Genomic DNA, 19,524 nt, shown 5'->3' with positions numbered 1-19,524 from the left:
GTACTGAGGCTTGAACTAGGGGTGTTTAACCACAGTCATATTCCCAGCGCCTTTTTATTTTTTATTGGAGACAAGGTGTCAGTAAGTTACTTAGGGTCTCACTAAGTTGCTGAGGCTGGCTTGCGATCCACCTGCCTCAGGCTCCTGAATTATTGGGATTACAGGAGTGTGCCACTGCACCTGGCTTCTTGTTCTTCTTTCTTTTTTTTTTTTTTTTTTTTTTTTTTTAGTGCTGGGGATCAAACCTACGCCCTCTCACATGCTAGGCAAGCTCTCTACCATTGAGCTACATCCCCAACCCTGAAACATAATTTTTAAATCACTTGATATTTTCCTCTTCTTTAGTGTTTCACTGGGGAGTCCATTCATCTCCTAATTCTGATTTTGTTGACTTTTTCATTCCCGTTTTCCTAAGAGTGGTTTTACATTTGGGATGGTGGGCTCCTCTTGGGTCGGGTGGGGTTTGTGGTTATTTTGTCTTGTGTCGCTTCCTCTGTGTTCTGCCTTCACTGTCAGCAGTCCCCAGGGACAACTACCACTCAGATCCAAAAGCCACTCTTGCTTTGGAGGGAGGGTGCTCCTGGCCCAGAGGGATGGGGCTACTGTGGAACTAGTTACTGGGCAAAAATAATAGGTCCTGCCGCCCAGCTTGCTCTACTTCCTCCCGTCCCCTACAGGGATTCAGCTTTAGAAAGTCACAGCTTCAAGTAGTGATCAGAGCCGTTTCAACCTCCTTTCATGGTCAGGGCAGTCCCACCCAGCCTTTGGTTTTGCACAGTGATGCTGGCTCTGGTGCCCCACACCTGCGGGCCACTTTGGTTTTCATTGTCCTGTGGGAGTCATGCTCCTAGCCCTACCTATTTCTGGACCCACAGCCCATCGGGCCTCACTGCAGTCCCCACGTACTGTGGAGTGTTTCTATTTCTAGGCCACGAAAATATTTAGTTTTGGTGTTTTTTGTTTTGTATGTGTGTGTTGTTGTTGTTTGTTTGTTTGTTTAACAGTTACGTGTTTTAAGTTTGGAACATAGAAGAACATTTTGAGGATACGTGCACTGCACCACTAATGGAGAAGTCTGAAAAGAAGCTAAGAAGGGTATAGTTAGAGATAAACCTGTAAATCAGGGGTCAGAAATTAAAGGACATCCGTTTTGCTTCAGGATGGCCCTGCTTCCCAAGACAGCAATAATCTAACCAAAGATAGCAGATGTATCAGCTAAGAAATCAGTGATGCTCAAATCTCATTTGCTGTAAGACTCTAATACAGAGATAGGCTAAAGAGGAAAGGAATGGAGAAAGCTTAGCCAGAATGCCAGAAAATTTGTGTTGTTTTCTAGGTTCCATCCTCGCCAACTCCTACGACCTTAAATACAGGGAGAAAAAAATGATCAAGAGATTAATTGTGATACCAAATTCCAAATTGCATTGAGAAACTCACCACTCCTATAGTCTGGCTCCTCTTCTTACATGACTCAGAAATGAGCAATGAGAGTCTCACTAATCCCTGGGGCTGTGTTATTCCTATTTGTATTCATTCTGCATATTAAAAACTTCCTCATTTGCTTTTTTATTTATCTCCATATTCTTGGTGCCCAAATGCTAAACTGAGCTGAAACCCCATGTGAAAATTCCAACTCAGCTCTAGCTCAGTGGTAGAGTGTTTGCCTAATATGCATCACACCCTGGGTTTTATCCTTAAAGTAGAAATTTTTTTTAAAAAATTAAAAATTAAAAAAAAAATTTTTTGAAAGGGACCTCTAAGCATCCCATGTTCCTGACCTTGTATTTCCCAGAGTCCTAATTTCCTGCTCCTCTGCATTTCTCTATCTCCCAATAGATACCATGGATTATCATTTGTTTTCAGTCTGTCATCTATATTGAAGATGCAACTATTTTATACTTTGAAAATTTTCAGTCCTAATAATTCCACTCCCAGAATTACATATCCCTTCTGCCTCCACATTTGTACCAGCTGAAGAATCCATCATCAACAAATTTCTGAGCTAGAATTCCTGTTGAGGTGTTTCTCAAGATTTTAATGGCGTAAGGACAAGCTACCTGTTGTCTCCCGGGTGTTTCCTAGCTTTCTTGCTGGCCCGAAAAAGTGCTCCTTTCACAACATTTTTCTGTGCTGCAGCACAATCTAATTCCTTACTCATGTTCCATTTCCACTTCCCCAGGGAATCCCTATCTCCTGCAGGTAGATTCATATTTTTTTCCAAACTTTCACCTGTTCCTACAGTAGGCCCAGTCCTCCTCACAACGTGGAGGCTAACACGTTTGTCTGATTGATGTCATCCTTCCAATTACATTCTGTTTTCACTTGATCTCAAGAGAAAAAAACAAATCTATTTTTAAAGTCTTGTTCCTCTCCACATCCAGACTGGCCATTTCCAACGATCAAAGAATATGTTTTTTGTTCCCAGATCAGATTTTGAATCCTTCCTCCTCTTTGTAGTTTTTTCCTTGCTTCTGAGCAAATATATATAAAATCAGAGCACTCTGGCTCCAAAGGCCTCTATATTTTCTAAGAAGATTATGCATTCCTGCCTAGGAAAGGTCCATTTAGGAAAAAGAAAGATAACATGCATATGAGATTTTCTTAAAGAAGATGGAAAACAAACAAAAACCATGAAAAGACTGATCAATTTGGCTCCATTAAAAATTTCTTAGGCAATGGTGCATGCCTATAACCCCAGAAACTTGGGGGACTGAGGTAGGAGGATCACAAGTTCAAGGCTAGCCTCAGTGATTTAGTGAGACCTGTCAAAAACTAATAAAGTCTAGGATATAACTTAGTGGTAAAGCATCAATAGGTTCAATATTGGGGGGGAAAATAGGTCTGTTTGACCAAAGACTCAACAAACAAAGCTAAAAGAGGAGCAAAAGTAATTAAGAGAACACACTTAATAAAAAATCATCCTTCAGGGCATGGGGATGTACTGCAGTGGTGAAGCACTCGCCTAGCATAAGCAAAGCCCTGGGTTTGATTGCCTGCACTGCAAAAAAATAAATGATAAAATAAATATTGTCCTTCAGATCAATAATAAAAATACAAGACTACAATGGAAATGTGAGCAGAGATTATGAACAGATGATTCAAAAAAGATAAAATGCAAATGGCCAATAAACATGAAAAGATGCTCAAGCTCACTAGAAACCAGGAAAATGCAAATTAAACCAAAAAAATGGCATTCTGTGTCTTTCCATTAGATGGAGAAAAATAGTTTAATGTTATTAAAGTATTTTTGTAAGGTTTTGAGTAAGTGGGTTTTTTGAGATACTATTAGTGAAGTATAAATTAGTTCAGACAATTTACATTCCCTACAACACAGCAGTTCCCCATATAGATTTTTTTATTCAAGAGAAAACTGGCACATAGGCACAAAGAAACACTTATGTGAAGGTCCCATGCAGTAAAATTTATAATAGACAAAAATCAGTAGCATTTTAACTAGCAATAAGACAATTATAGATATACAATAGTGTATTACACAGCAGTCAAAAGTAGATAGTAGATCCATTTGTGTCAACATGGATAAATCTCAAAACACCATTGCTAATTTTAAAAGGCAAGCTGCAGAATATGTACAATATGGTACCATTCTGTCAATCACACATACAAATGATACTCAAATTATATTCTGAAAATTCATAATAGTGATTACCTCTAGGAATTAGAGAGAAGTATATGTCACAAGTGGTAAGTGGACTTATGGTAGCTACCGTTCATTCATTAAGGGCTTACAAGGTGCCATGTGGTGTTTAACACACATGATTATATTTAATCCTCAAAACCATTCTGTGACATAGGCATTAAAATCTATTTTCCAGATAAAGACACTTGGGCACAGATAGGTTAAGTAACTTGCTTAAAGTTGCAGAGTTAACTGGTATGGGTAAATTTGCTCCTAGGCAATGTGGCTACAATCCCTCTCATAACTATTCTACTATGATGCCTGAGCTACTGCATTGGGGTAATGAGGTGATGCTCAAAGATAACTTAACAGCAGCTTTAGCAGTTGGTTTCCAGATTGGGGGATGAAGAAAGTATTCAGGAATCACTCCTATGGTTGAAAATCAATTTTAAATAGGAAAAACAACTATTGAGATGTCTTAGATGGAACCATCTCCAAAAGGAAAAGAATGAATGAACAGAAGGGAGGGAAGGAGGGAACAAGAAGGACAGGGAAGCGCATTTCCCCCTCAGCATCTGTTTAATGATGACGTCACATCTCTTGTTAATCAGATACATATAGTACTCCAAAGCCTATGCCATTATCAGGCTTTATCTTGTCCCAGGCTGAGAAAAATGAGATAAAAAGGAAGAAAAATTCTGGAATTGTCCCTATTGCCCTTGGTTGCAGATACCTCCAGACCAAAACTATCTACAGAGAAGCTCTGTTTTGAGAGAAGCAACTCCTTTGCCCTTGAATGAATTCCTAACCCACAATAGACAGTTCTGGCTCATTACCCAGAGGGTATTCCTGGCCCACAGTCTGCCTTATCATTTTAGCTCTAATGGAAAGAAAAGACAATTCAACTCAAATTGCAATTAAAGCAGGGAGGGAAAGAAGAGTTTTTCTCAGTTCCTGGTAACCATCCATCTGTTGCCCTGGAAGACCTTCCAGCGGGCAGCAGGGTCCCTGGATCTAAGCAGAACACTTGACTTCTTTTATCACCTCAGCTGTGTGGGCATCCTGTTTTCTTAAAAAGCCAGTCAAGGTGAGAAAACCCTACCAAATGAGGTAAAAGACAAATTTTCTCCAGCAATCATGTATAGCCTTTCCTTCAGCCCAAAGTTCCAGCTCCAAGAACAGCGACTTCAATTGTGTTGTTAGACTTGACCAATCCACTATCAGTGGTCAACCTCTTTGTGGGAGGAGTGGTAGCTAAGGGAAGTGAGATGGGAGCTCCCCCTGGTGGTGGGAGCCTTCCACTACCCCTGGTGGGGCTGATGGGTTTTTGCAGACTAGCCTAGATTTCTCAAGTCTACCGAGCCTTTCGCTTAACCTTCTCTGGATCTAAATTTTCCACGGGATTTCTGAAGTAACATTTTATGATAAGAGTTCTTGTTCAATAATATTGAATACTGTGGTGATGGTTACTGGGATTAGCTCAGAATATTTTCTTAATAACGGACAGTACAGTCTGCTTATTCTCATCTGATTTTGTCAGTCCACACTACACTTCCAAGGTGAACTAATTTTTAAGCAAGTCTTTATCTTCAGGAGCTGTGGTACAACTAACTTGGTAGTATCTGATTTTCCAAATATTCTATGACCAAGGAGAAAATAACTCAAGTGTGTGTGTCATTCACTCTAATGTAGTCCTTTGAGGAGGATTTACATTAGTCCTATGAAGTAGAAAATACATCCTGTTGAGTTTGATATACATTCCTTACCCCCAAATCACCCTCTGAACAAGACCCCTGAACTCTGGCTCATGGTGTTTTCCTGTCTCTTGGGCACTCCTTCCACATATATCATAAGCCTAGAAATTGGCAACTCTTCTCACTAATGCAGCACATTTTTTTTTAATCCTCAAGTAAAAACTCTTTATAAAGAGTAAAATGGCCAAAATTAAAAGGCAAATAAATCACACATTGAAGAAAAGGCTGCATTTATATATGATAAAGCGCTTATATGAAACTATTAAAGACTGCCCAGTCCTCAAATCAGAACAACAGAATCAAAATCTCCCTAGTTTAGGAAAAAAAAAATATCTGGAGGTAGAATCTGGACATGTATTTTTAACTCCCCAAGTGATCCTCAGGTGCTTACAAGTTAGGAACAACTGGGCTAAGGAAACTATGATAGTTGTTATGCAATTGAATATTACATAACTAATAAAATGTTTTCTCAATTTGGAAAACAAAACCCACCAAAAAGTTGCAATGTTGGCACAAAGAACACCTTATACTTATCAGTATCCAGAAATACCCTTTTATTTTTAAGCAAAGGATCCAGTTCAAGATTTTATTTTGCTTCAAATTGTTAACAGCCTCTTGAATTTCATGATCTAGACTTTTTTAAGATTATAGGACAATCTTTTCGAATATTCTTCAAGGCAAAGGTGTCAGGATCCCCCAAGATCACCTCCAGGCTTGACAATTTGCTGTGAGGATTCCCAGGACTCAGCATAGTTGAATTCTTGACTATCATTTATTACAGTCAAAAAATACAAAGCAAAATCATCAAAGGGTGAGAGATGATGGGCCAACTCCAGAAAACATCAGGGGCACGCTCCCAGGAGCCCTTGCTCCGTGAAGTCACAAAGGACATACTTAGTTCCACCAGCAGTGAGTGGTGATAACACACGAAATGTTCCCTACCAAGGAAGCTTATTAGAGATCAGTGCCCCCAGGCTTTTATGGGGATGGTCTCATAAGCACACTCTAACAAGTACCCAAATTCCAGATTTCCAAAGGAAAGCAGATTCAGCATAAACCACATTTCTTTTACAAGCAGACAAGGCACAGGGAACCACTCAACTCAGTTGGTATGGTGAGAACACTTCCATACACAAGTTCCCAGCCACCAACCAAGGGTCAGCCTTGCAAGCAGACTCAGACCCGATGTTAACTCTTATCTCTACAGTGGATTTGTTTACAGTTTCTATAATTAGTCCCAGATAATGTATATTTGGCTGGAATATTACAGATGTATTCTTTTCATTGCCACCATTGGGTGAAATATGTCATCAGTTGGTTCCTAATCTGGTTCTATTTTGATGTGTGATTGCTGATAGTTGACAGACTCAAGCCCTGTTTCTCTCCCTTCTGCCCACAACTGGGTGCATGCTGCTTCAAACCTCATAAGCCCTGGCCCATGCTCAAGAACCCTGACCTCATCCCACCCATTATTTGCAGCAAAAGTCGTAGCTCACCATCCCCTTACTCTCCCAGTCATTTTCAGACCTGGCTGGGGGTCTGCCTGACTCTCTCCAGAAAGCCTCAAAATTGAATAATAAATCACACCTATTCTCTTGGGGTGTGCGTGGCCACATCAATCGAGACATCATACCCAGTTGGGTGGGGATGAGGAGAGTCCATCTCACATTTGCCGAGTCCATTACTGGCAGTGGTAGCTTTACTTGGTCAAGACAGTGCATGCCAGGATTCTAAATTATAAAGTTATGTTTCACCCTTTTTCAATCAACAATGTTTTGCAGAAAGGTAATTTGAGTCTATGTAAAAATCTCATTCTTCATCGTACCTTCACCCACTGGTTGGCATCCATTAAAGTTAATTACTGTGATTGTTGCCAAGTGGAAATTTCCCGATATCATCAATCCTTCTGCACTTATTAATTGGCATTCTACTCCTAGGGACACTTCTCTCATCTTCCTATTTATTTATTCATTTATTCTTTTGTTTCATTTGCCACGTGTTCATATTTTATTCTATGGGTTATTATCTATAACTGTCCAGTATTTATCTTGATGCTCAAATTATCAGAGTTGACCAATGAAAGTCTCTTTACACAGGCTTCTGAGAACTTTTGCTCAAGATCTGTATTTCTCAACAGTTACTAATAGGGCATTATGTAAAAATGTGGATGTGTAACCGATGTGATTCTGCAATCTGTATTTGGGGTAAAAATGGGAGTTCATAACCCACTTGAATCTAATGTATGAAATATGATATGTCAAGAGCTTTGTAATGTTTTGAACAACCAATAAAAAAAGAAAAAAAAAGATCTGTATTTCTGGTTGAGCTTGTTATAACTGGGGTATGACTGTTCCCAGACCCTTTCTGTGAACAGAGGTAGGATATATATGAATGCACACACATCAAGTCTCTCTATATTTCTATAGATACATACATAAAAAAACCTAAGCTTACACGGATACCACAAATTCCAATCCAATAACTGAGTTCATTCTGTTTTCCTTTTTCTCTATAATTGTACTCATCTCCAACAATGAGAGGTCTGGCTCTTATTATCTCCATGCCTCTGTAAAACCACTTTCCACCCCTCTTTACTTTCAGCCAGCACTCTCATGAAACCTGCCTCTACAAGCTACCTAACTCGTCTGGATCTGCCTAGTGGTTTTTTTGGTTTATAGCATTATTTGCATATATAATTGATATACAATAAATTGTATCTATTTAAGTAAACAGTATGATGAGTTTTTTTGTAAAATTTGAAAAACAAGTTTATTCAGTATACAACACTAAAATACTTGGACACTTGGTTGAAAAAAAAATAGCTAATATGCTATAGTATACTATTTTGACAAATTAATATATTTATATTCTTGTATATAAACATAAATATCAGTTCTCTCTTTATTTTTTATCCTAATTTGTTATATACGACAGCAGAATGCATTACAATTCGTATTACACATATAGAGCACAATTTTTACTTAGGGTAATGTTGTCCCTCTCATTCTGCCCTCCCACCCCTCTGCCCTATCTAGAGTTCCTCCATTCCTCCCCTCCTATACTCCCCTTCCCAACCCCACTATGAATCAGCCTCCTTATATCTGAGAAAACATTCAGCATTTGGTTTTAGGGGTTTGGCTAACTTCACTTAGCATTATATTCTCCAACTCCAAGTATGATGAGTTTTTGGCCGAAGTACATACACAAAAAAAATCACCATCATCAAAATAATTAATATATCAGTCACCTCAAATAGCATCCTTGTGTCCTTTTGTAAACTCTTTCCTGTCTCTCTCCACAATAATTCCCCTTGTTCCCAGACAACAACTGATCTGCTTTCTGTCAGCATAGATTAGTCTGAATTTTCTAGAATTGCATGTAAATTTGACTCACACAGTATGCACACTTCTTTCTTGATGTACCATTATGTTGAGAGGCATTCATTCTATTATCTGGGTGTTACGGTTTGGATGTGAGGTGTCCCCCCAAAACTCATGTGTGAGATAGTGTATGTGTCTATATTTACAGGGGAAATGATTAGGCTGTGAGAGCCTTATTAACCCAGTCAGTGAATTAATCCCCTGATAGGATTAACTAGGTGGTAAATGAAGGCAGGTAGGGTGTGGCTGAGGAGGTGGGTCATTGGGATTGTGCCTTTGGGGTATATATTTTGTATCTGGCAAGTGGAGTTTCTCTCTGCTTCCTGTTCATTAGGTGAGCTGATTCCCTATGCCACATTTTTCCACCATAATGTTCAGCCTCACCTCGAGCCCCAAGGAATGGAGCTGGCTGTCTATGGACTCAGATCTCTGAAACCGTGAACCCTTAAATAAACTTTCCTTCTCTGCAATTGTTCTGGTTGGGTCTCTTAATCACAGAAGAAAAAAAAGCTGACTAAAACACTGGGTGATAACTCATCCCTTTTTATTACTAAGAAGTATAGACACTAGTATGGCAGTATGTATAAATGTGGATGTATACCAATGTGATCCTACAATCTGTACACGTGGTAAAAATAAGAATTCATACCCCATTTGAATCAAATGTATGATATATGATATGTCAAGATCATTGTAATGTTTTGAGCAACCAATAAAAAAAGAAGTATTTTCTTGTATGAATGATAAATACTTGACTCATTCACCCATCAAAGACATTGTAGGTTGTTTTAGCTTTTGCTGATTAGGAATCAACATGCTGTGAACATTCATATACAAATTATTATGTGAACATGTTTTCTTTTGCCTTAGGTCAATGCTTAGAGGAGACTGGTTGAATTGTATAGTGGGTGCATATCTAAATTTTTCAGAAACCAACAAAATATCTTCCAAATGTACCACTTTACATCAGCAGAGTGTGGGGGTTCCAGTTAATCTACTTCCATATTAGTACTTCATGACTTTACCAGACTTTTATAATTTTAGCCATTCTAGTGGGTGCAAAATAGTTTTAATTTGCATTTCCCTAATGACGAAGGCCATGGAGCATCTTTCTATGTGTTTATATAGCATCTTTTTTATTTGTTTGTTTGTTTTAGTTGTAGGTGAACACAATACCTTTATGTTATTTATTTATGTGGTGCTGAGGATCAAACCCAGTGTCTCACACATGCTAGGTAAGCACTCTACCACTGAGCCATAGCCCAGCCCTTATGTAGCATCTTATATCAACTTTTACACAAGTTTTACCCATTTCTATGAGTTTTCTTGGTCACGGTGTTCTTGAATTGTAACAGTTCTTTCAATTCTGTACTCCTTTGTCAGGTATGTTTTGAAAAATACTTTGCCTCCAGCAGGCAGCTTGCCTTTTCACCTTCTTAAATTGTCTTATAAAGTACAAAATATTCTAAATTTGGTACAGTTCAAAGAGTTGAGTTTCTTTTTATATTTCTTCCTTTTCATGGTACATTTTTAAAACTTTGCCAAAACAAAGATCACTAGGATTTTCTCCTATGTTCTAAAAGTTTTGTAGTTTGAGTTCTTACATTTAGGGATGTGACCCATTTCAAATTTATTTTCAAATAGGATATGAGATGAGGGGGTTTTTCTTGCTTTTGTTTTGTTTTGCATTTGACCTTCTCATTTTTCCAGCACCATTTGCTGAGAATTTTCTTTCCCCCACTGAACTGCCTTGTCTCCTTCATCAAAAAACCAATTGGCCACATCTTCCAATTTTATGTTGATGCCATACTGTTCTGATTTCATATGTATATTTATATATAATACATATATGTTTATTCATATAAACACACACATATATATATATAACCAGGGGCACCTAGCCACTGAGACACATTCTTTTTAATTAATTTAGTTATTTTTATTTTGAGATAGGGTCTCACTAAGTTGCTGAGGGCCTCACTAAGTTGTTGAGGCTGGCTTTGAACTTGAGATTCTGCTGCCTCAGCCTCCTAAGCTGCTGGAGAACACTAAGTTTTTAAACTTAACCATCTAGTATATATCTTCATTTAGGTGAATTTTTAATTTATCTCAGTGTAAATTGAAGTATAAATAGAATTGAAGTGATCTACAGTTTGACAGGTAAATAACATGAAAATTCTTTTTAACCATTCAGCCAAACTTGCAACATTTATCCCACTAAGTTATCATATATTTTCTTTTCATATTATTGAATTCAATTTAATAAAATTTTAAGAATGCATCTGTATTCATGACACATGTTTGTCTAAAGTTTTCTTTTCTTAAAATGTTTTTGATTTTTATTTCGGAGTAATGTAGGCCTCAGAATAAATTGTGAAGTATTCCCTCCTCCTCAGTTTTCTGGAAGAGTCATGAAAAATTGGTATTATCTTTTTCCTTAAATGCTTGGTAGACTTGAACAGTGAAGTACCTGAGCCTGAAGTTTCTTAATAGGAAGGCTTTTCAATCACAAGTTTAAATTCGTTTAGTAGATATCTGGCTATTCTGTTCATCTATTTCTTCTATCTCTTATTGAGTGAGGTTCAGTAGTTTGGATCATTCAAGGAATGTGTCTATTTTATCTAAGTTGAATTTATTGGCATAAAACTATTCAAAATATTTTTATCATGCTTTTATTCTCTGTAGAACCTAAAGCGTTATCGCTTCAGTCATGCTTTGAGTAATCTGTGTCCTCTCTATTCTTTTCCTGATCTTCCTGGATGAAGGTTTATTTATTTTATCTATGAGAACCTGCTTTTGGTTTCACTGATTTTTCTCTATCATTTGCTTATTTCTATTTCATTGATTTCTTATTACTTCTTTTCTCCTGCTTACTTTGTATATATTTTGTGCTTTTTTTTTTTTTTTTTTTTTTTTTTACTTATTTCTGAAATTTCTCGATGGTGTGGATGTCTTACAGAAGGTAGGTTCTTTATTGTGGAGTTGCCTAAAGAATCAGAGAAACTGATTCAGGAGAAGGTAGAGCAGTTGCAGATATGGCCAATGCCTCAGGACAATGAGGTGAGTCACTAGATGCTGTATGTATGAGCTATAAAATGACTCTTGTTTCACTTCTTCCCTCCAAATAGTCCTCTCTTACAGTCCAACATAATCGGAAATATACATGAAAGGGAATTACAGGAGATGCATTTCCGCCTCTCCATGTCCACCCATGAAGAAACTGTCATGAAACCATTGATGTCTTTGTACTGAAAGTCAGTTTCTTCTAAGCAGCATAGAGCTGGGTCTTGCTTTTTTTTTTTAATCAATCCAATCTGCCTGCATTTCATTGAGGAGTTCAGAACATTTACATTTATGTAATTATTGATATGGTTGTGTTTGTATCTACCATCTTGCTGTTATTCATCTATTCTCTTTATCCCTTTCTTCCTTTTAACTTCCTTCTTTTGAACTAATTATGATTCTGTTATAGATCCTTTGTTGGCTTACTAGATATGGCTCCTTTTATTGTTTGTATCATGGTTACTTTGGGGTTCAAATTATACATATTTAATTTATTGCAGTCCATCTTTTATACCACTTCATGTACAACATTAAAACCCGACAACTGTATACTTCTATTTTCCCCATCCTTGTATTATTGTTGCCATACATTTTACTCCTACACATATTATAAAGTTCGCCACACATTATTATTTTTTGCTGTAAATGGTCAATAATATTTTTAAGAAATTTTCAGATAAGAGAAGAGGATATTTACATTTGATCACATATCTAACACTACTGTGCTTCTCATTCCTTTGTATAGATCCAGATTTCCATTTGGTATCATTTCCCTTCTGCTTGAAGTTTTCTGCTAATATTTCCTTCTGTTAATATTTCCTAATTAATCTTTCAGTTTTAGAAAATGTATTTGACCTTTGCTTTATCATAATTTTTAAAATTATTTTCATTGATAAATAATCCTAATTCCATAAAATTCACTCTTTAAAGATATGTTTCAATGTTTTTAGTATATTCACAGCATTATGCAACTATTGCCACATTTCTGTCCTCCCCAAAAGAATTCCCAAACCCATTTGTCACTTCCCATTTCCTCCCCTCCTTACCCTAAGCCCTCAGCAACTATTAATCTACTTTTTGTCATTAAAGATTTGCCTATTCCAGACAGTTCACATAAGTGGAATCATAAAATGTGCAATCCCTTTTCACTGCCTTCTGTTACTTAACATGATGTTTTCAGGATGCATCCATATTGTAGCTTGTAGCAGTACTTCATTTATTTGCAATATTCAAATAATTTTTTGTTGTATTGGTATGTAACGTTTTACTTACATATTCATTAGTTTATAAACATTTTGGGTTGCTTTTAGTTTTCAATTCTGGACAATGCTGCCATGAACATTCATGGAAATTCTGTGTGAATACATTTTCATTTTTTCTTGCATGGAATTGTATGTTCAATGTACCTCTGTTCATGAAAGATACGTTTGCTGGTCACGGAATGCTAGTTGATAGAGTTTTGGTTTTATTTTTTAAATACTTTAAAAAGGCTTTTCCACTGTCTTACTTCCAGTGAAAAGTCTGTGATAATTCTTTTTTTTTTTTAAAGAGAGAGTGAGAGAGGAGAGAGAGAGAGAATTTTTAATATTTATTTTTTAGTTCTCGGCGGACACAACATCTTTGTTGGTATGTGGTGCTGAGGATCGAACCCGGGCCGCACGCATGCCAGGCGAGCGCGCTACCGCTTGAGCCACATCCCCAGCCCTGTGATAATTCTTATCTTTGTTATTTTTCCCCCTGTTTCATTTTTTCCTCAGGCCACTTTTATGTTTCTCTTTTTCACCGGCTTTAAGCAATTTGATTAATATGTCTTAGAAAATTTTTCTTTATGTTTCCTATATTTGGAGTTTATCAGACTTCTTAATCTGTGTGTTTAGAGTTTTTACCAAATTTGGAAAAGTTTTAGTCATTATATTTTTTAACAATATCTTGGGAACTCTCATCATATATGTAGAAGGCTGCCGAATCTTCAAAGCTTCTGCAGACTATTTTCCATTTATTTCCATTTTTTTTCTTTATTTCATTTTGAATAATTTATATTGCTATTAAGTTCACAATCTTTCCTTCTATAGTGACTAAATCAGCTGTTAATTCCATCCAATATATTTTATTTCATTTATTCGTTGTGTTCTTCATTTCTAGAAGTTTTGAGAGTTTTGTTTTGTTTTGTTTTGTTGGTTTTTTTGAGTTTTTTGGTACTGGGGATTGAACCCAAGGCCATATCCCCAGCCCTCACAACTCAGCAAGACCCTAATTGCCTAGCTAAATTTCTGAAACTGGCTTTGAACTCATGATCCTCCTGCCTCAACCTCCCAAGCCACTGGGATTACAGGCATGTGCCACTGTACCTGGCTTAGAAGTTTTTTACTTTCATTTATAAAAAATCTTTCACATCTCTCTTTGACACATTAAGTTTCAAGTTTTCAATTCAAATATTTCAATTAAATATTTTAATTAAATTAAATATACTGGAAATCATAATCTAGAGCTTACATGTTATTATTTAATTAATATAATTATATTACTACATAATTGCATTATTATTATTACAATTATTTGTTATTATTATATTATTATTACAATTATATTATATATTATATATTTAAGTTTTCATAGGTGTTTCATCTGGGATAATGGGACAAAGTGACTTAACATACTCATGCTTCAAAGTGATTTAACATACTCATCTACCTTCTTTAATATAAGAAATAAAATTATGATATCTGTTTTAATGCCTTGTCTACTAATTCTGTAATTTGTATTGTTTCTAAGTCTTCCAATTGCTTTTTTTTTTCATTATGACTGATATTTTCCTGCTTCTGTGCATATTTGGCTTTTTTATTGGATTGCAAACATGATTAATTTTACCTTGCAAATGCTAGTTTCTTCTGAATTTCTACAACGATTCTTAAGCTTTCTTCTTGGAGTTAAGTTACTTGGAAACAATTTGGCCCTTTTAAGGACTGTTTTTATGGTCGTTTTATTCAGGACCTGAGCAGATTTTATCCTCCGACAGATGTCATCCCACTGCTAAGATATCATCCTGAGTACACTACGAGAGATATCCACAAACCATGAGTCTCTCCACTTTAAATGGTGAGATACAAACTCTACCAAATCCTTTGCAAACTCTAATGCTTTTTCCTTCTGGTACTTTTGAGTAGTTCTTTCCCCAAACCTGAGTAGTTTCCTCACATGCATGTGCTGTGCAACACTTCGGATGAGAATTCAAAGGGGATGCTCTTCAGATCCTCAGGGCTTCTTTCTGTGCAGACCTCTTCTTTGGTCCTGTGAGTGAACTCAGCCTGCCATGGCCTCCTGGAACACTTCCATCTCCTTATGGGCTACAGGGAAAACCTAATTCCTATTGCTCTATCTTGCCCCAAAGCAGAAGACTTCTTAATGACATTTTGATGAAGGAAAGAAGGAAGGAAATCAAGATCTTTAAAAGTAAAGCCAAGAAAGGATGAGAAGATGTAAAATAAGAAGAAAAAAATTATAGAATTTTTAATAATATTGGGAAAAATCTAAGAAGTATAATTTTTTTAAAGAAGTGAAACTATCCATACAATAGGATCTCATTAGGAAACAAAACAAAAACAAAAACAAACTTGGGCCAAGACTAAGGGAATACTAACAATATTGCCCTTGAGTAGAATATTTTTCTAAGTTTTAGCTTTTCTGTATTTTCCAAAGTTTTTTAAAAAATAACATTATGTAGCATTTTCATAATAAAGAAGAAAAATTATACTGAGATAAATTGGATTTCCCTTAAAACAAGAAATAAAATAAGGAGAAAAAGAAGACAAATGTCTTAAGCTCTGTGACAATTTTTAAAGGTAGGAATTCCACAAGTGAGATTCCACAATTCTTCATAGTAAGATTGGAAATTCCACTTACCAAAATGTCGCACCACCCACTCACCACTACCACTAAAATGTAGTCCTCAAAAATCTAGGAGACAAAATTCCAAATAAGGTGCCACACAATAATAAATCAGACTCTCTTCTCACTTACACTGACCTGAGGACTCTTAAATGAGAGTCAGTGGCCAAAGATCCTCTGGCATTTGACATAGGTGCCAAAAACCTGGCTCTAGCTGTCTAGATTCTTGACTTAAGGCTTTGATGCTACAAATAAGTTTTCAGAGTACACGCTGAACTTTCCACTAACATTTAAAGTCCATAGATTTAAAAAAAGGTGGGGCTTATTTTAAACAGTCCAAAGAACAAACAAATGTGTACGGATTGCTGTACATAAAAACCTCACTGCTTTGCCAGACGTATGTAGCATGCCTTCCACCACTCTTGTTTTCCACCCTGTGATGATAAATTCAGAATTCACAGGCTTTAAAGAGACTCTGTTTAAAGATAGTTTATCTGAATGAATATAAACAAAATAAAAATCATCCCCCCCACCAATGCAAACATTTTGCTTCTTTGTTCATTGATTCCCTAGTGAAATTCAGTGTTTCTTCTTCTGTATAAACCTTTATTTGCTATGGCTAACTCCATTTTCTGCTTTCCTGTTCATACATATTAAAGGACTCAATGACATAATCGGCTTTGCATTTCAGTTGCTTAGGGCTTTCAAAAATAAAACACAAATACCCACAGCTGTTCTAGGCAATCACTCAGCTCTTTGGTAAGAAAATACAGATATAGAGACAGGTGGCTCTGCTCTAAGTACAACATTCAGAATCAAGGGTACAGGGACTGCAGCTGTGTTTCTAGGAGAAAACCAGCAAACTCCCAGGATTTCTATGCTAAAGACAGTTGTATGTGGATACCCAGAATCAAGGCAGTGGCCTTTCTTCAGTCTCGCTTCTCCTGAAAGTTGACCAAATGATATTGAAGGTCTTTCACTATGGGAATAACTCAGAGTTTCTGATTGCCCATGGAAGTAGTTCAACCATCAAGAAAATGGGGAGTTGGTTGGGAACATGCTGTCAGATTGGTGAGGTTGATTAAGAACACACTGGTGGGGCCACTTTCCATTCCAACAGCTAGCCTGATTGCAACAACCTGACTTTCTGGGTACAATTCAGCAAAGGCATGGAGATAGAGCAAAGGAAGCTGATAGCCCAAGCAACTTTGGAAAAGAATAACTGAGTGGCTGGTACTGTCCTACTTTACCCTTAAAATACTCATAGCTCTCAGCCTAGTCAAAGCTTCTGACTGCTACCCAGAGCAGGTGAGATCACAGAAGCCATGACTCCTGTTTTAAACTGTGACTGTCCCAGCTGTGTCTCGCTCCTTCAGCTGACCCAGACCTTACCTTACAACTTCTTGGATCTCAGCACTCCTGCACAACTTTCATCAGCTTTAGTCACTTCTCAGAATTTAGATTTAACACAGAATTAGGTTGGCAGTCTCAACTCCATCTCTTGGTCCCATGAGCCATGGGGCTAGCCAAGTTGACCTTCTCCCAAGTAGGGAGAGAATCAAATAGCAACTTAAATTTATATACACTCTTTCTACCCTACATCACCATAAAGCAAGAACCCCATCCTCCAAATACCAAGGATCTTTGCTCTAATTGCTTATGGGTGCTTGTGACCACAGAGGTGCAAAGAAAGAGGCAGGTGACTGTTGTTGCAAGCCCGCCCCGACGACTCTGTGACTTCCAGAAGATTTAATGGTAATGTGGTAGTGTAGGTCGGTCTCTCTCTCTCTCTCTCTCTCTCTCTCTCTCTCTCTCTCTCTCTCTCTCCCTCTCCCCAACCTTTTGGGAACTAGATAATGCAGACTAGGACATTCAATAGCAGCTACATATATGAAGGAAATCAGAAAATCACTGCATGTGCTCAGGAAAAGGCCCAGACTTAGAACCTGATCTGAGAAGACAATTAAGTTCATACCTCAGGCTGATCCTTGACACAGATACAACCTACAACAAATATATGAAAAACAATAAACGTCAAACCCTGGGGAAGAATCTGATTTCCACAACTACCATATTATTAGACTAAAATGTCAGTGTTACACAGAAAATCACAAAGCATACAAAGAAACAGGCAAGAATGGCCCGTTCAAAGGAAAATAAATAAATAAACCAACAAAAACTATCCCTGAAAAAGACCTGATGGCAGATCTACTTGACAAAGACTTTAAAACAACTATCTTAATGACACTCAAAAAAAAACTAAAGGAAGACATAGAGAAAGACAAGAAGATAATCAATGAACAAAATGAAAATATCAGCGGCTGGGGTTGTGGGTCAGCGGTAGAGCACTTGCCTAGTACATGCAAGGCCCTGGGTTCAATCCTCAGCACCACATAAAAATAAATAAATAGAATAAAGGTATTGTGTCCACTACAACTAAAAAATAAATATTAAAAAATTAAAAACTGTGGCATTTATACACAATGGAGTATTACGCAGCACTAAAAAATGACAAACTCATGGATTTTGCAGGGAAATGGATGGCATTAGAGCAGATAATGCTAAGTAAAGCTAGCCAATCCTTAAAAAACAAATGTCAAATGTCTTCTTTGATATAAAGAGAGCAACTAAGAACAGAACACGGAAGAAGAGCATGAGGAAAAGACTAACATTAAACAGAGACGAGTGGGGTGGGAGAAAGGGAGAGAGAAGGGAAACTGTATGGAAATAGAAGGAGACCCTCAGTGTTACACAAAATTACATATAAGAGTTTGTGAGGGGAAAGGGGAAAAAAAACAAGGGAGAGAATTAAACAACAGCAGATGGGGTAGAGAGGGAAAATGAGAGGGAAGGGGAGGGGGGACAGTAGGGGATAGGAAAGGTAGCAGAATACAACAGTCATTAATATGGCATTATGTAAAAATGTGGATGTGTAACCGATGTGATTCTGCAACTTGTATTTGGGGTAAAAAATGGGAGTTCATAACCCACTTGAATCAAATGTATGGAAGATGATATGTCATGAGCTTTGTAATGTTTTGAACAACCAATAAAAACATGCAAAAAATAAATAAATAAATAAATAATAAAAAATTAAAATATCAGTAAAGAGATAGAAAACCTAAAAGCAAACCAAAAAGAAATTCTGGAATTGACAAATATAATAACTAAAATGAAAAAAAAAATTTCACTAAAGAGATTCAAATGCAGATTTGAGCAGATGAGAGGAAGAATCAACAAACTTGAATATAGAACAAGGGAAATTATTAACTGAGGAATAGAAAGAAGTAACACTAAAGAAAACTGAACAGTCAACAAAGTCTGGATGATACAACAGGAGAAATTCATTCTAGGCTGAAATACAATCAAGCTGAGCACTTCTGTTTTTAGTAGAAATAAAATGGAAATTGACATAATAAGAAAATAAAATCAACATATTATGAGTCATTGTATGAGTCATAGAAGAAAAGATTATTAGAATAATGGCCCAAAACTTCCTAAGTGACAAAAGACATGCATGTAAGCATCCAAGAAGCTCAATTAATTCCAAAAAGGGTGAACTCAAAAAGACCAATGTGGAGATTGCTACTGTGTGGATCTGAAATGTCCCCCAGAAGCTCCTGTGTTGAAAATTAAGTCTCTCCAATGTAGCAGTATTTAATGGTGGGGTCTTTAGAGGGTAATTGAATCATGAGAACTCTAGCCTCATGGATGAACTAATCAATCCACTGATGGATTAATAGTGTAGTGGGCTATTGGATGGTAGGGTAACCTTTATGAGGTGGGGCTGGTTGGAATAAGTAGG

This window comes from Urocitellus parryii, chromosome 1 (assembly GCF_045843805.1).
Source record: "Urocitellus parryii isolate mUroPar1 chromosome 1, mUroPar1.hap1, whole genome shotgun sequence".
NCBI lineage: Eukaryota > Metazoa > Chordata > Mammalia > Rodentia > Sciuridae > Urocitellus > Urocitellus parryii.
This window is presented reverse-complemented; position numbering follows the sequence as displayed.